Source organism: Microcaecilia unicolor, chromosome 9 (genome assembly GCF_901765095.1).
Source record: "Microcaecilia unicolor chromosome 9, aMicUni1.1, whole genome shotgun sequence".
In the NCBI taxonomy this organism is placed as follows: Eukaryota; Metazoa; Chordata; class Amphibia; order Gymnophiona; family Siphonopidae; genus Microcaecilia; species Microcaecilia unicolor.
Genome location: NC_044039.1, coordinates 152162183 through 152187274, shown reverse-complemented (window position 1 = coordinate 152187274; position 25092 = coordinate 152162183). Strand labels below are relative to the sequence as shown.

The window sequence follows — 25092 nt, the reverse complement described above, 5'->3', positions numbered from 1 at the left end:
CAATGGGGGAAATCAGAACCACAAGTCCCTGCATGCAATGGGGTAAGCCCAGCGGCATAGCTGGGTTGCAAGCGGAGCGGCTGCTCCCCCAAACAGACTTCTGACGGCATCGGCCGTCCACTCTCCATTCCCCCCCCCCCCCCCCATGCCCTCAACCTGGCTACGCTTCTGGGTAGGCCCAGGATAGGATCAACCCTATCGGGGAATCTGGATCTAGTTGGCAATTCTAACTCCACTGCTTCCACAAGGATACACAGTCCTTCAATATCTCCACAATAGTTTTCTCAGAATAACCAAAAGCAGGGATTCTCAACACAGTCCTCGGGACACACCCAGCCAGTCAAATTTTCAGGATCTCAACAATGAATGTGCATGCAATAAATTTACATGAACTACCTCCACTGTATGCACATCTATCCCATGCTTATTCATTGGAGTATCTTGAAACCTGACTGGCTGGGTCTGTCCCTGACTGGGTTGAGAACCATTGCCCAAAAGTAACCATGGATCTGGTGCCTGGAAACCAGCCCCAAATTACAGAGAGGGGACGTACACAACAAATGACAAATGTTTTCAATTGAATTTCAAGGGTCATATTAAACCACCAGAAACCATTTCACCTAAGCTAGGGGTCTGCAACCCATGGCTTCTGAGCCACATGCAGCTCTTTGGAGACTTGAATGGGGATCAGTCATAGGAGTGTTGATACACAGCAGTGAGGGCAAAGAAAAAAAGGCTGTATCAGCAGCTTACACTGGCATAGGAAGCAGGTGTGAGCTGGTGTCTTCAGCTGTGGGAGACAAGGGGGAAAGTGGTGGTGGGCATCTCTGGCCTACAGCCCATGCAGTTCAAGTGCCTCCTGAATACAAACAGGGTAAGAGACAGGGCCGTGCCAACCCAGTAAGCAGGGTAAGCACCGCAGGGGGGGGCGCCACGCCGGCCGCCGCATTGCCGTCCAGTTGTATTTAAAAAAAAATTTAAAAACCCTTACTGCGTTGGTGCATCGGCGACTATGCGCATGCGCTGCTGTTGCCTTCCCACGCACAGTGCTCGGCTCTATGGCACCGGCACTTGGTATGGGGAAGAAGAGGAAGGGAGCCGCTTGTCATTGCCCTCCGGTTTCAGCAGCTCCACGGAGGATGACTCAGTTCACATTGGAGGAATGTGGAGTTACGCTTGGGTCTGGGACACCATCCCTTTCCACTTTGCTGGGGAGATCATCGAGCAGCAGTGTAGAAGGGGTTTCTTTGACCCCTGACCAGAGGCTTAACCCACCGCAACCCAGAAGTAATAGCTACAGCATTTTTGAGGAGCATTGGCCCACGGCTGTAATGCTGGTGATGAAGTCGCTGGAGGGCCCTTCTGCTGTGGCCTCCTCCCCATTGCAAACACCCTGTGCCTCCTGGAATCAAGTGCAGCCTTCAGTCGATGAGGAACTAGGGAGAAAGGGCTCCGATTCTTGCAGTGAGGGAGCTGCACAAGCCTTAAGTGGTGACATTGGATTCACTCTGGGACCCAATTCAGGTACTTAATTCTTCAATGCTTAAATTATTGGGAAAGTTTGTTTCTGATATAGAAACTGTGAATAAAGATGTGGAGGTCCAGATCCAAATAGTGGTTCAGCATTCTGCAAAGTTACAGTTCCATAAGAGTAAAATTTCTGCACTACAATTATTGAATGAAGCTTTGGTAAATGATAAGAATTCTACTGCCAGAAGACTTTATGGAAAATCAGATAAGAAATAAACACATTGAGATGTTTTAACTTTTCCAAATCTCCGCTCATTGCTCCTATGGATATGGTGCAAAAGTACTTAACATAGATATTGAAAATGCCCTCAGAAGCGTTACCCCCTATAATGAGGGATCATTATCTATCTCTGAGTAAACTTTCAGCTCCTGTAGATACAACAAGTAGCTGCTTCTCCTTCTTGGATGAATCTAATAGAATCTCAGCTAGGGAGAAACCTAGTTTCAGGGTAAGATGTCCTTGCTGTAGTAGTTGGCTTGGGGAATGATAGCTATGTTAAGCGTCCTTCCCATAAATTTAGTTAATTTCCTGTATCTTTAAATTTAAAATGATCCCTTGTTTTTTCTGCTTTTTGTGGATGACTAGATTTATTTATTTTCTCTTTATTATAATATACCATATTGAAATAATCATCAGTATACCATATTGATGATTATTTCTTATGTCACAACTGTTTGCTGTGATTGTATAAATAAAAATATAATTAATTTTTTTAAAGATGCTATGTTGCAGTTTGTTTTCTGCAGAGCATTTTGTTTAAGACTCAGTATCCTCTAACATAGAGTGCAACGGGCCCCTTTTACCAAGCTGTGATAAAAGGGGCCCTGCGGTAGCATCAGTGCATGGATTTGCTGCACACCAAGGCCTCTTTTACCACAGCAGGCAAAAAGTGAAAAAAAAAAAAAGAAATGGCTGTACGGTAAGTAAATACTTGCCATGTGGCCATTTCCAAGAGGATCCCTTACCACCACGTATTTAGGAGGCAGTAAGGGCTCCTGTGGTAACCAGGCAGCGCATAGCACTGCCCAATAACTGCAGCAGTAAAAAAAATATATATTTATATTTTCTGGTCGTGCCAGGGGCGACACTACCACCAGCTGTGGTAGTGTCAGACTGGCGTGCGACAAACTGGTTGTAGTTCTTCAACTTGTCATTCACCTTTTATGGTAATGGGCTGAAAAAGGGGGCAGGGTGGGAGAAGAGAGAAAGGAGATGCCACACGGGGGGGGGGGGGGGGCGCCAACTGATAGGCTGCAGGGGGACACCAGAGACCCTATGCACAGCCCTGGTAAGAGGTTACTGGGAATGAGGGAAGGAGTGAGAGAGAGAAACTGGTGGGGGTGAGAAGAGATTGAAGAAAAACAAAGAGACTGACTGGAGAGATTGGGGAGTTAGAAGAGAAAGTATGGATATGGAGGGACTGAAAGAGGGATTGAGAAACGAGGAAAAATTAAGACAGATAAAGACCATATGGCTTATCCAGTCTGCCCATCCTTGCCTTCTATTATCCCTTCCTCTCTCTTAAAGATCCTACATACTTGTCCCAAGCTTTCTTGAATTCAAATACAGTCTTTGTTTCCACCACCTCCACAAGGAGGCCGTTCCACAAAGTCACCACCCTTTCTAAGAAAGAGAGAGCCTGCTGGAAATGATGCAGAGGAAAGAAGAAGAGGCAATTTATATGAGTGTCCTAATTTATGACAGCATTGCAGTTCTTAAAATATTTTGGACAAAAAAAAACTATGAAATGGCTCTTTTCTGAAAGTTTGCAGACCCCTGATCTCAAACCAGTCAAGGAGTGCTCCCTAGCTCACAGGTGGGCAACCTGGGTCCTAGAAGGCTGCAACCCAGTCAGGTGTTAGGAGGTGGAGGATATATCAAAGAGAAAAGGTAGGTTTTAATGGCGGTTTTAAATTCAGTAAAAGGTATCTCAGATCTAATATAGACAGGAATAGAGTTCCAAAGATTTGGTCCTGCGTAACTTATGGTGGTGGCATGAGTAATGTCAAGTCTGATTCTAGATGGGGGTGGAATCTGAAGTAAACCTGCACTCATGGAATGAAAGGACCGAGAAGGTACATAGGGGATTAAAAGACAAGACAGATAATCCAGCGCATTAGGTAGTTGTGATTTAAAAACCAGTGTAAGTAATCTGAATTGAATATGTGAGACTAATGGAAGTCAGTGTTCAGCACACAACAAAGGAGTAACATGATCAACAGGAGTTGGCCTATGAAGCAAACAGACAGCAGTAGACTGAACTAATTGTAAGTGTTTCAAAGAAGATAGAGGCAAGCCAGCATAGAGGGAGCTACAGTAATCCAAATGTATAATAACTAAAGAAAGAAGTAAAGTGCGGACAGAGGTGAATAACGAACAAATAGCTCAAACATGGTGTAGAGCAAAAACTGCATATTCATTGGGGAGATCCTGAAAACCTGACTGGGTTGTGGCACTCAAGGACCAAGGTCACCCACCCCTGCCCTACACAGTCTGGCTTTTAGGATACAACAAATATGCATGAGATAGATTTACATACTACGGAGGCAGGGCATGTACATCTATCTCTTGCATATTCATTATAGATATCCTGAAAACCAGAATAGCTAGGAGGTACTCTAGGATGAACTTAAACCCTGATCTAAGTCAACTTCTAAGTTGAAATAGAGTACACCTTTAAGTAAAATGTATTGGTTTAACATGCAAACCCAGGAACCAGAGGTTACCTACTACTTTACCTGCCCAACTGCAAAAACATACTATACAAGTCCACCTACATGGCAGGATTTAGTTACCTAGACTCAAAATAGTGGAACTCAATTCTCATAGTCATAAGAAGCATCACGAACTACACCTCCAGCTCAGAAAAGACCTAAAGACCTACCTCTTCAGGAAATTCTATGAGTAACATATGCACTAATCATTCTGGAACAACAATACATAACACAGCCTCTAACTGTAACGCATCTTTTCATTTAAGAAAAGAACTAAGACACACCTTCTCAAGAAACCCAATGAGTAGTCCATATGCACTAATAGTTATCTTGCCAACCACTGTAAAACACAGCATCACACAACCTTGTGAATGTAATTGAATCAATGTAATCTCTTAACAATTGTTAAATTAAGCCACGTTGAACCAAAACTTGTTTTAGGATCATTGTGAGATACAAGTATGAATAAATAAATAAATGTCTATGCATACAACTATGCAACTTGGATAGATTGTTCTCTTGAATGATGTTTTGTCAAGTTCTGTGAAGAAACTTAAAGCCCTTCTTCATAAATTATAGAAGGCAGTTTTGATGTACTTTTCATTTCAATTAAAATGCAAAGCCCTACTGAGGAGTACTGCTTTAGACCTCTGCAGAAATCAGTAAGAAGAAAGCTACAATTGTCTGCAGTCGCTATCGCCTTTCCTCCAAATAAAGAGGCCCTTTTACTAAAGAGCATTAAGTCTTAATGCATGTTTAGCATGTAAAAAAAGGTTTTCTGCAAAAAAGCATTTGTAGTCATTTGACACATTCTAATCGCACATTATTCTTTTTCAAACATTTTTGGAAAGGAGCATAGCATGGTCAGGGAATGGATGTGGAAGCATTATCCTGCTAAATGCTAACTGGATAATACAGACAATGCAAGAGCATTTAGCAAGTGCTCCTGTATTAATTTTTTGCTGATGGAAAAATTTGTATGGGACCGTAAAAAAAAAAAAAACTAAAAAAAAAGCCCTAAATACTGCCACATTAGATTTGAGCTTAGCATGTGGGAATCTGCTGCATTAAAACACATTAGGCCCAGATTTTAACATGTATTAATGAAACCACAAAGGCCTGGTGAATACCTTTCTTATCCTATGTAAATATAGATACTTCTGACATTGTTATACTGCACTTCTCAGTGACCTTAAAAAATGTAAAATAAACAGTTCTAGTGTGATAAAAACTTGAAAAGGGGCAGCTGTGTTAGTGTGGTGTAACAAAGTACAGTGTGAGGATCAGTGTGGGCCTCAGTTAATGTGTTTTGAGCATTAAGCACATTCTGCTGTCTTCAATGAGTCAGACTGAAATGCCTAACCAAGTCTTGAGAAAATGACTGAAACATCCTGGAACAGCAAGAAGTAAGCATTCCCAGGTGTGGGAGGTGCCAGCCAAGTAGGAAAGAGATACAGGATTCTAAAAGGGAGCAGTGTGCCATTTACATAGCTGCTCCTGGATGCCAGCTACAACATGGCTCCTGATTTCATACGGGTTTTCTCTCACGGTGCATTTATGAGAAGAAATCTATAGACACCAAATCTGCCCAACATAAATAGGACACTGTAGATACTACATATTTTCCCATAAGCACAAAAGGAGACAAATAGCTCTGCAGTGTATCTTATCCACACAGTTTATAACAACAAACTTGGGGTTAATTTTATAAGCCTTTTTTTTTTTTTACATAAAACAGTATTTTGAGGTTAATTTTATAAGAAGCTGCCTAGCATAAATGTGTATTCAGGTGCCTATATTAGATCACCCTTATAAAGACAAGTAGGTGCCTATTATCTTTATAAAGTATTAGTGTAGGTGGGAGAAATCACACCTATATTACAGATATGGCCATGTACACCCGTCCTGCAGCAGGTGTAAGTGTCCACACCTATCATTTTTAAGTATGCGCATTGATCATATATTTTATCATCTACATGCATGCTCTGCCCTGCTCATGCCTACTACTACTACTACTACTACTACTTAACATTTCTAGAGCGCTACTAGGGTTACGCAGCGCTGTACAATTTAACAAAGAGAGACAGTCCCTGCTCAAAGAGCTTACAATCTAATAGACAAGTGAACGGTCGGTCCGATAGGGGCAGTCAAATTGGGGCAGTCTGGATTCACTGAACGGTAAGGGTTAGGTGCCGAATGCAACATTGAAGAGGTGGGCCTTAAGCAAAGACTTGAAGACGGGCAGGGAGGGGGCTTGGCGTAAGGGTTCAGGAAGGTTGTTCCAAGCATAGGGTGAGGCGAGGCAGAATGAGCGGAGCCTGGAGTTGGCGGTGGTGGAGAAGGGTACTGAGAGGAGGGATTTATCCTGTGAACGGAGGTTACGGGCGGGAACGTAAGGGGAGATGAGGGTAGAGAGGTAGTGAGGGGCAGCAGACTGAGTGCATTTGTAGGTAAGAAGGAGAAGCTTGAATTGAATGCGGTATCTGATCGGAAGCCAGTGAAGTGACCTGAGGAGAGGGGTGATATGAGTATATCGGTTCTGGCGGAATATGAGACGTGCAGCAGAGTTCTGAACAGACTGAAGGGGGGATAGATGGCTAAGTGGGAGGCCGGTGAGGAGTAAGTTGCAGTAGTCCAGGCGAGAGATAATGAGAGCGTGGACGAGAGTTCGGGTGGTGTGTTCAGAGAGGAAAGGGCGAATTTTGCTGATGTTAAAGAGGAAGAAGCGACAGGTCTTGGCTATCTGCTGGATATGCGCAGAGAAGGAGAGAGAGGAGTCAAAGATGACTCCGAGGTTGCGGGCAGATGAGACGGGGAGGATGAGGGTGTTATCAACTGAGATAGAAAGTGGAGGAAGAGGAGAAGTGGGTTTTGGTGGAAAGACGATAAGCTCGGTCTTGGACATGTTCAGTTTCAGGTGGCGGTTGGACATCCAGGCAGCAATGTCGGATAAGCAGGCCGATACCTTTGCCTGGGTCTCCGCGGTGATGTCTGGTGTGGAGAGATACAGTTGGGTGTCATCAGCATAGAGATGATACTGGAAACCATGCGATGAGATCAGGGAGCCCAGGGAAGAGGTGTAGATTGAGAAGAGAAGGGGTCCAAGGACCGATCCCTGGGGAACACCAACAGATAAGGGGATGGGGGTGGAGGAAGATCCATGAGAGTGAACTTTGAAGGTGCGGTGGGAGAGATAGGAGGAGAACCAGGAGAGGACAGAGCCCTGGAACCCAAATGAGGACAGTGTGGCAAGAAGTAAGTCATGATTGACAGTGTCAAAAGCGGCGGATAGATCCAGGAGGATGAGGATGGAGTAGTGGCCTCTGGATTTGGCAAGGAACAGGTCATTACAGACTTTAGAAAGTGCTGTTTCTGTCGAGTGAAGAGGGCGAAAACCGGATTGAAGCGGATCAAGGATGGCATGAGAGGAGAGAAAATCAAGGCAGCGGCTGTGGACTGCGCGCTCAAGTGTCTTGGAGAGGAAGGGTAGGAGGGAGATGGGGCGGTAGTTGGAGGGACAGGTAGGGTCTAGTGATGGTTTTTTGAGGAGTGGCGTGACTACAGCATGCTTGAAGGTGTCGGGGACAGTTGCAGTGGAGAGAGAGAGGTTGAGGATATGACAGATGGAGGGGGTGATAGTAGGAGAGATGGTGTTAAGTAAGTTGGTGGGGATGGGATCAGAGGAACAAGTGGTGCATTTTGAGGAGGAAAGAAGGCGGGCGGTTTCCTCCTCGGAGATATCAGGAAAGGAGGAGAAGGAGGTCTGGGTTGGTTGGTTGAGGGAGAGGGTTGAAGGGTGAAGAGGAGGAGGTGGCTTGGTAGTGAACTCAAGGTTGATCTTTTGCACCTTGTCGCGGAAGTAGTCAGCCAGTGATTGAGGAGAGAGTGACGGGGGGGTGGGAGCGGGGGGCACTTTGAGGAGGGAGTTAAGGGTGGCGAAGAGACGACGAGGGTTAGAGCTGAGAGAATTAGTCAATTGGGTGTAATAGTCCTGTTTGGCAAGGCATAGTGAGGACTGGAAGGAGGATAGCATGAATTTGTAGTGAAGGAAATCTGAATGGGTGCGAGATTTCCTCCAGAGGCGTTCAGCAGATCGGGCGCAGGAGCGAAGGTAACGGATGCAAGGGGTCAGCCAGGGCTGGGGATTAGTACGCCTTGTGGGACGGGAGGTGGATGGTGCAAGGGTGTCCAGAGCAGAGGAGAGAGTGGCATTGTAAGCGGAGACAGCCTCGTCAACAGACTCGGAGGACATGATGGAGGGGAGGAGATTAGAAATACTAGATGATAAGGTGGGAGGGTCAATAATCTGGAGATTCCTGGAAGTAGTGGTTAATGTTGGGCGGGGCTGAGGGGGAGGGTGAAGAAGTGTGAAGGTGATCAGGTGATGATCAGAGACAGGAAGAGCTGAGGTGTGGAAATTGGAGGGTGAGCCGGAAGAGGAGAGGACGAGGTCAAGGCAATGGCCATCACGGTGAGTAGGGGTGGTGGAACATAGCTGGAGGTTGAAGGAGGATGTTAGAGTGAGGAACTGAGAAGCGTGAGAGTTGGACAGGTCATCAACGTGTATGTTGAAGTCTCCGAGAATGAGGGATGGAGATGAGGGTTCAAGAAAAACAGAAAGCCAGGCATCGAAGTCGGTGAGGAAGGAAGGGAGGGATTTATCAGGGGGGCGGTAAATGACTGCCACTCTGAGTGGCAACGGGTAGAATAGACGGATGGAGTGGACTTCAAAGGATGAGAAGCAGTGAGACTGTGGTAGGAGGAGGGGTTGGAAGCTACAGGAGGGCGAGAGTAGTAACCCGACGCCTCCTCCACGGCCAACTTGGCGGGGAGTATGGGAGAAGAGATAGCCTCCATGGCATAGAGCCGCAACTGAGGCAGAGTCGTCAGGGGAGAGCCAGGTTTCAGTTAGGGCAAGCAGGTGAAGGGAATGAGAGATGAAGAGATCGTGGGTGAAGGGAAGTTTGTTGCAGACCGAGTGGGCATTCCACAGTGCACATGAGAAGGGGAGGGAAGAGGGGGGGAGGAGGGGAATAGATATGAGATTGGAGACATCCCGGAAACGTTTGCATGGATAGGACGAGGACAGGTGTGGGGGACCTGGATTGGGATTGATGTCTCCTGCGGATAGCAGGAGGAGGAGCAAGAGAGTGCGGAGGAGGGTGGGGGAGGTAGGGCGACGAAGGCGACGAAGATGGGATGCACTTAGGAGGAATGGGGATGGGTTAATGGCAGGAAGGAAGTGTTGAAGGTTGAGAGCTAGGAAGGAGGAGGGGGACACGAGAGATGGTGAGGTGGTGAGGGACGGGGGTGAGTAGGGTATTGCAGTAGTGAGCAAGATGGGAGAGGACATGGGTGGGCAGTGAGTTCCAGTGGTAGACAGCGGTAGGGGGAGGGGAAAAAGATTAGGAAGGGACAGGGCAAGGAAGAGAATGTGTAAAGGGGCCATAAGTAGTAACTGAGGTGTTACGGGTATATATGTAGTGACTGAGGTGTTAAGCGATAGATAGAACGGCAGAGCTGGATTAGAGGCTTAAAACTGGAATGGTAGGCAGCAGGCAGGTAGGCACTGCCCAGTAAGAACAAGTCACACCTACTATGTTTGAAAAATGTGGGAGGAAAGGAGGTGAAGAGCCTGAACACAGAGACAGAGCAGTTATCTGCAGGCAGATTAGGTTGCTTGGGAGGGTATATAAGAACTATCACCCTAGGGGTGGGTGGGTAGAGGGGTGGGTGGGAGGGATCTAAGTCTAAAATGTACAGACAGAGCTGCAGCACAGCCAGTTAATCTGTAAAAAAGGTGGATTTCTCAAGAAAAACTGGTATAGAAGGCTGCCCCTCTAACAGAGAATCAGGTGGAGGTGGTGTAGACTAAGACCAAGGAGGTAAGAAAAACAGGAGACAGCATGATGTCACAAAACTGAAGCCGGTCCATCCAAGAAGGTTTTCATTCTCCCCAAAGCAGCTGCTGCCATCTTGGTACACCCAAAACAATGTAATTGATAGGGCAACAAGCTCCGCCTTCTGACTTCAGCCCAGATAATAAGACAAGTACGCTCCTGCCGTCTCCTATTCATCAAACCTCCTTGACCAAGACCATATCTGAATTCAATAAAAGCATGGGACAGATAGGATCTCTAAGGGAGAGGAAAGGATAGTGGTTGGTTATGTTATATATGCACTTGTATTCCGCCTAATCCATACAAATAGGTTGAAAGCGAGTAACATATCAGAAACTAAACATAACTTCAGGAATTATAGTTACAATAACAATCACAAATTAAAAGATTCATCAAATAGATAAAATTTCTAATTTTTTTATAAAGCGCAGATATCATTAAGTTGTACCAAGTATGGCAGAGAATTCCAAAATTTCACTGAACAAAAGTTGAATGATTTATCGTACAACAATTTAAAGGTGGTAAAGCCAATATTAAACGGTCTTTATTATGATCATATTTGGGCATGCTAATTAATGGAACTAAATTAGAAAGACTCTGGAGAATAACCTATCAACATTTTATGATAGTAGACCTTAAAAACAATTCTAGCTTTAACAGGGAGGCAGTGCAGATGAAGCAGCAAAGACGTCAATTGATCAAAACTCAGTTTACCAAATATCAGTTTAGCTGCAGTATTTTGGATTAACTGCAGCTTTAGCCTCGATTTTGACAAAATACCTAAATACAAAGAGTTGCAGTAATCCAAGTAAGAAAGAATTAGTAATTGAACTAAAATTCTAAAATGGTCAGTGTAAAAGTAGGAGTGAACTAAATGTAACTGCCCAAGCTTTAAAAAAAAAAAAATCTTAGGAAATTAATTTGAGAGTCGAAACTTAAAGAACAATCGAGGATTTTTCCCAGTACTCTAGAAGACCTGTCTACCTTTAACAAGAGTCCAGCAGCAAGAGACAAAGAATCAGGAATTAAGTCAGACTTTAAGCAAACCATAGCAATTTGGTTTTATCCGTATGACGGTGTGGATGAGCAGACTGGATTGGCCATATGGTCTTTATCTGCCATCATTTTCTATGGGGCTGATATTCAAAAGGGTTTAACCAAGCAGAAGAGGCACCTGCCCAGTTAAACCTTGCTGAGCTAGCCGGCTGCTGATATTCAGTAGCACTTAACTAGGTAGTGCTGCTGAATATCTCCACTATAACCAGCCATTCTGGCTAGGTTAGGGGTGGTCCAGGGTGGAGCTTGGGCAGAGCCAACACTTATTTATTTATTGATTTAAAATATTTCTTGACCGTACCATCCACATTTCTAGGTGGTGTACATAACAACATACACAATAAAATATCATAAAAACAGACCATAACAACATAAAATGAGCAAAATATTAACACCATAAAACACAAAACACACAGCTTGCATGAAAATGGGTCACTTACTCAGAAATGAAAGAAAGCAAAGGTCATAAAGGGATAGATTCTATATATCACGCCTAAAAAATCATCACTGAAAAAAATATGCCTAGGCTTATTCTATAAACTGCACCTAAATTTAAGCATGGTCTATAGAATAGAATAGAATATGCCCAACACTCATTTTCTGTGACTATATTTAATCACGGCCATTTACTGTGAAAACCTTGTGTAAATGCCAATGCCTATATTACATGTGGAAGGGGCATATTCTATAACAGTACGTGTAAATTCTAGGAATGCCCATGACCCACCCATGGCCACACCTCCTTTTCAATTCTGCATCTTAGAATTTACACACATCACTTTATAGAATATGCTTTAGACATTTGTGTGTGTAAATTCTGATTATTGCCAATTAGTGTCAATAATTGCTTAAGTTCAATTATTGGTGCTGATTGGCTTGTTAAGCAAATTAAGTTGCGCACACAAATCCCGAATATGACCAGATTTGCGCACACATCTCAAATTGCATTATATAGAATCTGGGGGAATATGCCTAATTACAATAAACCAGATTAAATTAATGAGCCTTCCACAATTTTCTAAAGCTTAGAACAAGAATCAACATTTCAAAGCTCAAGGGGCAACACATTCCATAGGCGTGCACCTTCAAAACGGACCACAGAGATCCAATACACATTGTGCCTAATTTGTTTAAATTAAGGTATTTTCAACTTTGTCAATAGATCTCAAACAACAACTCAGTCCATAAATCTTCAGTGCAGTCGCAATTGCAGGAGATGTTTCACTTTTCAAAGTTTTATAAATCACAGTGAGAACTTTAAATTTCACACGAAACTTAATTGGTAACTAATGTAACTTCCTTAGAACTGGTGTAATATGACAAGAACAAACCAAACCCATTAATAACCTTGCTGCTGCATTCTGAGCTTCCTGTAAAGCTGGTTAGAACTGATATTGAGTCCACTAACCATCTAAGTAAATGTATAAAGTTAGGACAGCAAGAGGTTGTTCTAACTTAATGTGCCAAGTTATCTGGGGCATTGGTCTGAATATCGATTGGTCCCTGGTTAACTTCCAGGTCAACACACATACCCGAATATTCAACGCTGGGAGCTGTGCATGCCCCAGAACTGAATATCCGGGGCAGTGGTGTTCCTAGCCTCGACGACACCCAGGGCGGATCGCCGATGCGCCCCCCCCCCCCCCCCCGGCAAAATGACACCCCCCCGGGTGCACGCCACTACGGGGGGGGTGCCGCGGCGCGCGCCTGTTGGCTGCGAGTTCGAATCGCTACGTTAAATTCTCTCGTTCGCTGCAGCTCCCTCCCTCTGCCCCGGAACAGGAAATAACCGCCCCCACCGCCCCCCCCCCTTGGTACGCCACTGATCCGGTGGAAGCAGCTTACAAGCCACTTACTACCGCATCCCGAGTACTACCATGCAGTGGCGTAGCTACGTGGGCCAAAGGGGCCTGGGCTGCTGTAGATTTGGCCCTGGACCCCCTGCAGACGACCCCCCTCCCACTGCCAACCCGCCGCCATCGCCTACCTTTGCTGGCGGGGGACCCCAACCCCCGCAAGCTGAGGTCCTCTTCTTCCGGCATAAGGCTTCATTCTGTTTCTGTGAGTCTGACATCCTGCAGGACGTCAGACTCACAGAAACAGAACGAAGCCTTGTGCCAGTAGAAGAGGACCTCAGCTGGCGGGGGTTGGGGTCCCCCACCAGCAAAAGTAGGCGACGGCGAGGGAGGGTTGGCGGTGGGATGGGGGGGTCGAGAGGGTCGTCAGTAGGGGGGTTCAAAGTTGTTGGTGGTGATAGCAGCGGGGTGGTCGGCAATGGCGGGGGGGGGGGTTGGTGGCGAGGGGCTAAAATGTGCCACCTCACCTCAGGCTCTGGACCCCCCTCCCACCGAAGTCTGGCTACGCCCCTGCTACCATGATGTCAAAGCGTGTACTTTATCTGGACTGTATTTTATAAGAGGCCATTTGCATATGTGACTTTATGAAATTACCCTTCACATGTGCAAAACTAGGAGCTTCTAAGCTTGCTTGGAGTTACACGCATAAAATTACAGGTTGCCAATACACAGTTTGGGTGTAGGTGTTCCCAGAGGTGGAGGTCGGGCAGAGCCAGACAGACTTCTATGGTCTGTGTCCTGCAAATAGCAAAAGACAGGTGGAGCTTTGACAAATCCAGTGTTGTAGATCACTTTGTCATGTGCTGCGGAGTGTGAGTGCTGTGCAGCTCAGGGGGGAGAGGAAGACATCTTGACTGGTAAGTTGAATACTGTCAACAATACTTCAGGATGCTATGTGGTCATAACCAAGACTTCATCATGTTTGGTTGCCTGTATGGTTGGCATAATGGAGACTTGCCGACCAGTGTTTAAGCATGGGTGGCTGGGCCCTGCACAGAGTGGCAGGCACAGCTCTGGTCACCTTGTTGAGCAGACTGGATGGACTGAACAGGTTTTTATCTGCTGTCATTCACTGTGCTACTGTGTGTTAGAGCTGGGGCAGAATTGCAAGTTACATGTGTATGTAATCTACGCAAACCGAAGGGGAAAAGTCACACCTGCCTCGGAACAGGTATAACTTTGGGCAGGAACTTTCAGGTAGACATTTTTTTTTATACAGAGAGGCACAAAGGCACCTATATTTCACTTACAAAATAGGCACAATATATGCCCCATCAGCCTTCACAGACTATGCACCCATTATAAAACCAGCACCCTAGAGGATAATTTTATAACTTGCGAAGCATAAAATAAGTGCCTTGTACTGTAAGGTTTTCTGTTTTCTTACCTTTCAGTACAAGGCAGGAAGTAATGGCTGTAATTAGGATTAATTGCAATAAAAGACAGCCAGCAGTAATCCTATATACAAGAAAGCACATACTGCAGAGATAGATTTACTACTACTACTACTTAACATTTCTAGAGTGCTACTAGGGTTACGCAGCGCTGTACAGTTTAACAAAAAGGACAGTCCCTGCTCAAAGGAGCTTACAATCTAATGGGCGAAATGTCAAGTTGGGGCAGTCTAGATTTCCTGAATAGAGGTATGGTGGTTGGGTGCCGAAAGCGACATTGAAGAGGTGGGCTTTGAGCAAGGATTTGAAGATGGGCAGGGAGAGGGCCTGGCGTATGGGCTCAGGGAGTTTATTCCAGGCATGGGGTGAGGTGAGGCAGAAAGGGCGGAGCCTGGAGTTGGCGGTGGTGGAGAAGGGTACCGAAAGGAGGGATTTGTCTTGAGAGCGGAGGTTACGGGTAGGAATGTAAGGGGAGATGAGGGTAGAGAGGTAAGGAGGGGCTGCAGATCGAGTGCATTTGTAGGTTAGTAGGAGAAGCTTGAATTGTATGCGGTACCTGATTGGAAGCCAGTGAAGTGACTTGAGAGGGGTGATATGAGTATATCGGTCCAGGCGGAAGATAAGACGTGCAGCAGAGTTCTGAAGGACTGAAGAGGGAATAGATGGTAAAGTGGGAGGCCAGTGAGGAGTAAGTTGCAGTAGTCAAGGCGAGAGGTAATGAGAGAGTGGATGAGAGTTCGGGTGGTGTGCTCAGAGAGGAAAGGGCGAATTTTGCTGATGTTATAGAGGAAGAAGCGACAGGTCTTGGCTATTTCTGGGGGAACAGCCTGGAATCCAGTTCTGCCACTTCTTTACAGACTCCAGAGGCAAGGCTGCCAACTGGATCCAGATTCGCAGGACAGAGTTGATCCCGTCCTGGGTTTACCCAGTGCATGCTTTTCATAGAGAATGCAATAGGAAAAATCAGAACCGCAAGTCCCTGCATGCAGGACTGGATCAAACCTGTCCTACGAATCTGGATCCAGTTGACAGCCTTCTCCAGAGCAGCAGGTATATCTTGCTCTGCCCCCCTCCCTTCCAGTAAGCCTGCAGGGGAGGGGAAGAGAAGGACTGAGATGGAAGCTCTCTAACTCTGTCTTCTGTTCCTCCTGCTTCAAGCCCCACCCCGCCCTCTCTCCTGGCTCCACAGTTCTACTTCCTTTTTGGCTTATTTTTTTTTCTTACATTTGTACCCCGCGCTTTCCTATTCATGGCAGGTTCAATGCGGCTTACATATACAGGTACTTATTTGTACCTGGGGCAATGGAGGGTTAAGTGACTTGCCCAGAGTCACAAGGAGCTGCCTGTGCCTGAAGTGGGAATCGAACTCAGTTCCCCAGGACCAGAGTCCACCACCCTAACCACTAGGCCACTCCTCCACTCCATGTGAGGGAGTCTACAGAACACTGCCCCTCTCCCTTAAAAAAAGTCCTTCCAATAGCCTGGACCACCCTAAGAGAACAATGCCCGCCTCGGAAGAAAGTGAACTGGGAGGGGCAGAGCCCATACCTAGGAATATAGAAGACAGAGCCAGGCTGAGGATAAGGAGGCACAGGGAGAGAAGAGTTGAATCCCCAGCATATGACACTGAAGTTATAGTTCCATAATTGTGACCTGGCTGAGGTAAGCCATTTGTTATTGCCAGATTGAACCTTGTAAGTTTTGCTTTGAGGTCTGGCTGGACCACAGACCTCTCACAACTATACTCTACTAATTTGGTGCTCTTTAAAATATGATCTTGGTCCCAAGAATGTGTTACAAGTCTTGCCTATTTTCTTACAGCATCGGGACAAACTCATTCTTAGGAAAGCGGTTTCCTCTTTCCTTTGGCAGGGTAAGAAGGCCCGCTGCCCTCTGGCCCACCTCCGTCTATCCCTTGCAAAAGGAGCCCTGGGTCTCTTAGATGTGAAATTGTTCTCTGTGGCATGTTGTATGAGACACATTTCAGACTTCAAATTAATTCCTGATATACTGTAGTAAGAAGGGCAGAGATGTCAACTTGGTACCTGGAGATTTTAGGACAATCCTGGTGCACTACGGCATTTGCAACATTGATTTTAATGGGCTTTGAGATGTAAGTTGAAAACCAGGACTGGCCAAAGGTCTCCAGCCTGAAATTGGGAAGCTTGGCAGGACTGTGTAGCAAACAGTTCCACATTTTAGTTTAAGCCTCTGGAGGGTAATTTATATCTGGCTGCTGAAGTTGGGAGGCCAAGTAGGTGCCTAATTTGAGGTTGATTTATAAAGATGCTTAGGAGCTTCATCATCTTAAAATAGTCTCACAAGTGCAGCCAAAATCATGGCTAAAATGGGGCTGCATATATTTACACCAGCTCAGGAGCTGGTATAAATGTACATGGGAGAAGTAAGTACACGGGCGAGTATTTTATAACCTATGCATAGGATTGCCAACTAGATCCAGATTTACCCAATAGGGTTGATCCAGTCCTGGGTTTACCCCTTTGCATGTAGGAACTTGTGGTTCCAATCTTCCCATTGGCTTCCCTAAGAAAAGCAAGACCCTGCATGCATTGGAGTAAGCCCAGGACTAGATCAACCCTGTTGGCCGAATCTGGATCTAGTTGGCAACCCTACCTATGCATGTACTTCATGTACTTCATGACTCTCTACCCTCATCTCCCCTTACGTTCCTACCCGTAACCTCCACTCTCAGACAATCCCTCCTTTCGGTACCCTTCTCCACCACACCACTCCAGGCTTCCGCCCTTTCTGCCTCGCCTCACCCCATACTTGGAATAAACTCCCTGAGCCCATACGCCAGGCCCCCTCCCTGCCCATCTTTAAATCCTTGCTCAAAGCCCACCTCTTCATGTCGCTTTCGGCACCCAACCACCATACCTCTATTCAGGAAATCTAGACTGCCCCAACTTGACATTTCGCCCATTAGATTGTAAGCTCCTTTGAGCAGGGACTGTCCTTCGTTGTTAAACTGTACAGCGCTGCGTAACCCTAGTAGCACTCTAGAAATGTCAAGTAGTAGTAGTAATGACTGAAGCTGTTCACTGCCCAGACTTCTCCCTAAACATGTCTGCCCTTGAGTCACATAAAATATGCACCTTTTAGTCACCACATGTGCACGGTAATTTTATAATAGGCTTTCTCACGAGGTTGACATACAAAACGTCCTCTATAATACTGGCCCTTCCAGGATCAAATAAGGTATAAGTAGTAGTGCCTGCGCATGTTGTATAATATATAAGGTTTTCACACACAGCTTTATGTTATGCCAAATTCCTGCCATGCACAATAGTTGCAGTTCCAAATTCCACAGTCTGTATTGCCATACTATTGAAGAGATGCCAAGGGGGGAACCATCTCAAAGAGTGAAATTTAGCACCCCAATGAGAGAGATTGAAGGGTTAGGTTTTCCAGATGTTTTAGTGCACAGGAATCTCTTTTTGCATAGTAATTTTTTTTCTTTGCAGTTCTGTCCATGAATCATTGTAGAATTATTGACAGTATATGATAACTGATATGTTGTACCTTGTTGATTATAAATTAACATAGTAACATAGTAGATGATGGCAGAAAAAGACCTGCACGATCCATCCAGTCTGCCCAACAAGACAACTCATATGTGCTACTTTTTGTGTATACCCTACTTTGATTTGTACCTGTGCTCTTCAGGGCACAGACCGTATAAGTCTGCCCAGCACTATCCCCGCCTCCCAACCACCGACTCTGGCACAGACCGTATAAGTCTGCCCAGCACTATCCCTGCCTCCCAACCACCAGTCCCGCCTCCCACCACCGGCTCTGGCACAGACCGTATAAGTCTGCCCAGCACTATCCCCGCCTCCCAACCACCAGCCCCGCCTCCCGATCTCGACTAAGCTCCTGAGGATCCATTCCTTCTGCACAGGATTCCTTTATGCTTATCCCACACATGTTTGAATTCCGTTACCATTTTCATTTCCACCACCTCCCGCGGGAGGGCATTCCAAGCATTCACTACTCTCGCCGTGAAAAACATTTTTTTTTTTATTTGTAAGAAGTCTTTTATTGAAAATTTGCAATAAACAATGTACAATATTCATCGCTCTACACTGGTATGTTTACAATGTAGTCCAGACAAGATGAGACCCAAATAATGCAGTTTGCTGCCACAGTGCAACAGTGAAATATAACTGTAGAAACTTCAACTTTTTGTTATTTTATTTTAATAATGAAAACATTTTCCCCCCCCCATCCCCCGTCTAAACAACCGCCCCCATCCTTTATTGAAACCTACCCAATCCCTCCCACCCCCTTCCATTTCCCTGCCCTTCACGACTGTCTCACTATGCGTCATTCACACTTCTCACATGTGCCTGTTCTAAACATTACCTACTGCATTAACAAAGAACTGCCATATGTCATGCCACTTGTGCGTTTGATGTCTCCTGACTGCCAAGAGTCTTTCCATTTCGCACACATGTTTCAGTTTATTGTGCCATCTCTTAACCGACGGGACCCCCTGTTGTTTCCAGTGCTGTGCAATTGTCACTCGGGCAACACATACCGCCTGCCTCAGCAGCTTATGCCGCGCAGCCGGCATGCCCTCTACTTTTGCAGCAAAAAGAAACACCGTCGAGGCCCAAGGAATGGGTGTTTGTAACCAGCTCTGCAGCCTGTTTTGAACCGCCTTCCAGAAATCTCTCACTTTATGACAATTCCACCAAAGGTGTCCCATCGTCCCCCTCATACCACACCCCCTCCAGCAAAGACCTGATGTATTTGGGTATATGCGCTGGAGGCGGTCAGGAGTAAGGTACCATCTGTATAGCACCTTCATAGCATTTTCCTTTAGCGGGACGTGTATGGAGACCCTTGTCGCTTCACGTTCTATTCTCTCCCACCCCGGCACATCCAGTGTCACCCCCAATTCCCTCTCCCAAGCCCTCCTATGACACTCGTACACTGGGTTCTGCGTGATGATGTATTTGTAAAGTATGCCTATCAAGCCTCTAGAAGTGGTTAACTTTTCACATATCTCCTCTAAGTAGCCTTTGGTCCGCTTAATTACCGTAGTAACGGCCTTGGTGCGAAGGAAGTGAGCTAGTTGGTAGTATGCAAAATCGTCTCTCAACACCCCAGGGTTTCGTAACTGCAGCTCTCCAAATTCAAGGAGAGTGTCACCATCGAACAGCTGGTCCCATGTTCGTAGCCCTTCCCTGTACCACCTCATGACCGAGCCCTCCGTCGTCCCAGGCAGGAATAACGGGTTATGTGCTATAGGGGCCAAACGTGTCAAAGTACACCTGCCCCCCGGAAACAACTTATCCCAATAGTGAAGGGTAACCTCCACCGAGGGACAGACGCTCTCAGCAAGCTTGCGAAATGGCTTTGGTAGCCACATAAGCGCTCCCAGCGGTGTCGTACCTGCAGAATGTTGTTCCAAGTGCACCCATTGTCTGTCCGGGTATCCCTGATACCATTCCAAAGCTACCTTTTCCTTGGGCCGCCCGATAGTACCAAAAGACATTTGGACCGCCAGGCCTCCCCGACGTCTCCCTTGATACAACAGGGCACGAGACAGCCTAGGATGTTTTCCTGCCCAGACGAAACGCACAATTCTATCTTGCAAAGAGGCAAGAAATCGTCTGGGCATCATTACAGGCAGCACCTGGAACAAGTATAAGATTCGAGGTAAGACGTTCATCTTAAGAATTGCTATACGACCAAACCAGGAGACCTCTAGATCGCCCCAGTGTTCCATATCTGCCGCAAGGGCTCGAACCAGACCTCTGTAGTTAGCGGAAAATAAGTCAGACAAGTTAGAAGTGAGGTTCACCCCCAGGTATCGAATGTGTCTACCCGCCCACCGAAAAGCATGAGCAGCTTTAAGTTCTGCAACTGTATCTTCCGGTAAAGAGATATTCAGGGCCTCAGACTTTGTCATGTTGACTTTAAAGCCCGATACTACAGAATACTCCTCAATAAGTTGAGTAAGCCTAGGGAACGCATCGTGGGGGCGGATAATATACAGCAAAACATCGTCCGCAAAGAGTGCCATTTTATGCATTCTCCCTGCCACAGTAGGCCCTGCAATCAGCGGATCTTTCCGAACCTTAGAGGCAAATGGCTCCATGACAATAGCAAACAAAAGAGGGGAAAGAGGACAACCCTGTCTTGTGCCCCTATGCAAGGAGAATGAATCTGAGTGACTGCCATTAATCTTAATGCAAGCTCTGGGAAAGGAATAAAATGCTTGTATCCAGCCCCTGAACCGTGTGCCAAACCCCAAAGTCTCCAAGGTCCTATACATAAAGGGCCAGTGGACCCTGTCGAAGGCCTTTTCTGCATCTAGGCTTAAGAGGCACAATGGTCTCTGGTTTCGCTTGGCCAAGTATATAAGATCTAAAGTGCGTCTGATATTGTCCATCGCCTTTCGATAGGAAACAAAGCCCACTTGGTCAGGGTGCACTAAGGTTGGCATGAGCGGTGCCAGCCTATTAGCAAGGACCTTAGCCAAGATTTTAACGTCAGCATTTAGTACAGATATAGGTCTATAAGAGCCACATTCAGTGGGATCTTTGCCGGGCTTTGGGATGACCGCTATCCAGGCCTCCAGCATTGTTCGTGGCAGGTGTCCTCCCACCCCCACCTGATTAAACATATCTGCAAGCAAGGGGGCCAATTCAATGGCGAATGTCCGGTAGAACTCGTTGGGGAAGCCGTCAAGCCCCGGAGACTTGTTTGAGGGCATACCTCCAATCGCCTCCTGGACCTCTTTAGGTGTAACAGGCCTCTCTAACAGTTCCTGATGTTGTTTAGCTAAAGGGATGAGATCACTGTCTTGCAAATAGTTATCTATTTTTTCCCTAGGAGGTTCAATCTCCTGCTCGTAGAGCTTCTGATAATACTCTCTGAAGCGCTGGCGATTGAGTGCCGAATGGCGCAACAAACCACCCCCTCTATCTTTCACCTGCTTAATCATTCTATCCACTTTCTGTCTTCGCAATCGCATTGCCAATAAGCGCCCAGCTTTGTTAGTTAATTCATATGATTGTACACCCTGCCTCGCCCTTATGAGCTCAAGTTGTTCCGAGTATATCGAATCCAACGCCATTCTCTCCCTACACAGGGCATCCCAGATTTGTGGTGAGGGACCAGCCTTGTGCTGTTGCTCCAGTGCCTGTATACGTCCTATGCATGCGTTTAAGCGAGTTCTACGGGCCCTTGCACGAGTACTAGCCAATTGCAAAAAGTGTCCTCTGGACACCGCCTTTAAAGCGTCCCAAACCACATGCAACGGTGGGCCAGAAGCTAAGTTGTGGTCGAGGTAATCTTTAAACACCTGTTTGTAGCCCTCCACCACCTGCTCATCCTGCAACAGGCTCGCATTCAGAGACCAGCGTCTATCTTTCACTTCATTCTGAATGTTGGGGAGAGTGACCCATATTGGGGCGTGATCAGATATCGTCATACTACCAATTCCAGCGTCCGGGCCTAATTCCACTAATGTGGTGTCTAGGAAGATGTAGTCAATACGGGAGTATGTTTCATGTACCGGAGAGTAGTAAGTGTAATCCCTTTCTGTATGGTGTGTCAGTCTCCAAAGATCTAAGAGTCCCAGGGAATAAGCCAACGAGGCCAACGATCGCGCTTCTTTGTGCCCCTCCATCCTACCTGCCCCAGAACGGTCGTGTCCTGGATTCATAACGGCATTGAAGTCACCCCCAAGTATAAGCGCCCCCGCGGTAAAGGTCCCCAATAAGGTTCGAATTTTGTTAAAAAATTCCCCTTGCCCAGAATTTGGGGCATATATTGATGCTACCGTGAGGACTACTTGGTCTAGCGTAAGTTGTAAAAATAAAAAACGCCCCCCAGGGTCTCTTTTAGTCTGTGTCACCTGGGCCCCCAGTGAAGAGTGCAGCAATATCGCCACTCCTCCCCTCCTTGAATCCGCCCCGGAAGCGCAGTAGACCCCTGAGTAACCAGGGCAGGAGAGAAATTTCTCGTGTTTGCGACGCAGGTGTGTTTCTTGCAATAGAACTATGTGTGGTTTTAAACGGTGGAGTTCCCCATAGAGCTTCTGTCTTTTTTGAGGCATGTTAAGTCCCTTGACATTATAGGAGACTATCTTCAGCTCAGGACACATGTCCTAGTGTGTAAAGAAGAGCTAAGGTCTGCAGAGAGTAAGAGCAATGTACATCCCCTTTGTGAGCAGCACAGGTCAGTATAGCAATAATTGTTACCTATGTCTTCCCTCCCCCTCCCCACCCCTCCCTCGTCTCGTTCCCCCAATCCCCCCCCCAACATCTCCCCACTGTTACACCAGCCAGGAGTGTAAAACCCCTAGATGGGTTCCGAGTAAGTGGGTCACAACACTCCCGACACCCCAGCCAGACATCCCCTCCCCCCGCCCAGTTACATTCCAGCATTCAACCGCTATGGTATACAGCCCTGTCCATCCCCCTTCAACATAGTGTTAGTTCCTATAAAGTGTATCTATACACTTCCAGCCTCGGCCAACCACATCATGTCATTCGTGTAATTCAATCAAACTTATAATCCCATAACCCTCACCTCATAGCAATAATTAGCTGGTCATCCACCAGACTTGGTCGCCTGTTTGAACAGCTCCTGGCAGACCAACGGGAGCCAGGTACAATGACATATATCTATGTCCATTTACTCAGTCCAAATGTCTTTTTTCTGAACTGGAATCTGTCCAATCATCTCTTATTGTTGCCACGTCGCCCTGCTGTTCTTTGCCAACCCTGAAGCTTAGCCATGGTGGATGATGCCAGCTCACCTGGTGGGATAGCCGAATTCACCAGCTCTGCCGTGTGCAAGGCCTCCCAGGCTTCTTGTAAGGATCGCACACGATATTTGCTACCCTTCAGGGTAAAGTTCAAAGAAAACGGGAAGCCCCATCTGTATTGCACTTGATGTTTTGTTAAAATATCTAGGGCTGGTTTCATTTGTCGTCGTTGCTGCAGGGTATATTGCGACAAATCCTGATACACCAATACCTTTGCGCCTCCAAACTCCAGATTCTGCGCCTTCCGCGCCTTTGTCATTATCAATTCCTTGGTTTCATATTTGTGGAAGCGGACAATAATGTCTCGCTGTTGCTGTTCTTTGCGAGCTCCAAGCGCTCTATGCGCTCTGTCCAGTTCCACGGTATTCTCTCCAGCTTCTGGGCCAAGTAAAGAGGCACATATCGTCTGCACAATCTGTGTAACGTTTTCTATTTCTCCTCCTTCTGGCACCCCCCGAAACCTAAAGTTGTTTCGCCTCCCTCGATTTTCCAAATCATCTATCTTATATTCTAGTTCCAGTCGGTGTTTGTCCAGTTCAAGCAGCTTCTCATTATGTTTAAGCAGTGTCTCTGCCTGTTCTTCTAGTTTAAGTTCTACATCTTCCACCCGCCCCCCCCAACTCACGGAGATCTGTGCTCAAAGAATCCATGCGTTCCAGAATTTCATCCTTCGACTGCTTTATCTCTGCCTGGATATTCGCTAAGAACTTCCGCAGTTCAGTTGGGATACCTTTTTTGGAGGGCGGGTGTCGCTGCTCAGCCTGAGACTGGGCCGATTCGGAGTCGGAATGCGAGGCTCGCTCTGGTGTCTCGTGGCGTTTGGCGCTTTTTCCCGCCATGATTTTCTCAGACCACTCACTCTCTTTTTTACGTGTAGCGGGAGTTTTGCTCATCGCCAATTCTGTTGAAGGGAGAATTTAATAAGCTGATATCGCTATTTTCTCCCGCTTGCTGCCGTTTTTTATTGCTATTTATAGCTGAAATCTAGCGCGAGGAGACGGAGCTTCCAAGCTAGGCTGCCATCTCTCCCGGTGACGTCACTTCCTCCCCGTGAAAAACATTTTTTAAGTGTAGTATTGCCTTGAAAATGATAAACACAGCATGAAATATTTGTTTTTCTATGGAGTTTCTAAAAAGGGTACAGAGTGAAGGCAATGTGAGTAAATTCTCTAGGATGAAAATTGTTCTCCAGTCATGTAACTGTAGTGCAGGGATTAGGGATGGCATGGAACAGGCAATACACAGGAAGGTGTGTTCAGATTTCTTCCCACTGGTTGAGTCACTTAGTTTTAATTCTTTAAGGTTTGTCTCTAATAAAACCAGTGATCAGGATTGGCACACTGACTCTGAGGCTTTAATGAATGACAGAAGGGACTCAAAGAGTGTGTGAGAGAGAAAAGCCTTCAAATGATGAATGTGACACACTCCTAATGAATGAAAGAAGGAAGGACTCAAAGAGTGTGAGAGTGAAAGAGTATTAAATGAGTGTGACACACATCCAATGAGTGAGAGAAGGGCTCAAAGAGTGTGAGAGTGAAAGAGTATTCAAATGAGTGTGACACACATCCAATGAGTGAGAGAAGGGCTCAAAGAGTGTGTGAGAGAGAAAAACCTTCAAATGAATGTGAAACACTCCCAGTGAGTGAGAGAAGGGCTCAAAGAGTATGAGAGTGAAAGATTATTCAAATGAGTGTGACACATATCCAATGAGTGAGAGAAAGGCTCAAAGAGTGTGTGAGAGAGAAAAACCTTCAAATGAATATGACACACTCCTAATGAGTGAGACTTGGCATCTCTACTATTGTGCGATTTAGTAATTTGCAGATGCAAAG

At 46.2% G+C, this 25092-nt stretch overlaps 1 protein-coding gene across 5 annotated transcripts in view; it reads right to left on the bottom strand.

The window, feature by feature from the left end:
* MIA2 (MIA SH3 domain ER export factor 2) overlaps positions 1–25092 on the bottom strand; it is a 221091-nt gene that overhangs the window by 155699 nt on the left and 40300 nt on the right. The window contains exons 1-2 of one of the 5 annotated variants that reach the window (XM_030215538.1): positions 18842–18845; positions 3357–3363 (exon numbers count right to left, since the gene is read on the bottom strand). The exons of the other annotated variants lie outside the window; for them this stretch is intronic. The gene's annotated coding sequence lies outside the window, so the exon portion shown is untranslated. Of the gene's footprint in view, positions 1–3356; positions 3364–18841; positions 18846–25092 lie in introns of those variants that run through there. 5 annotated transcript variants of the gene reach the window in all.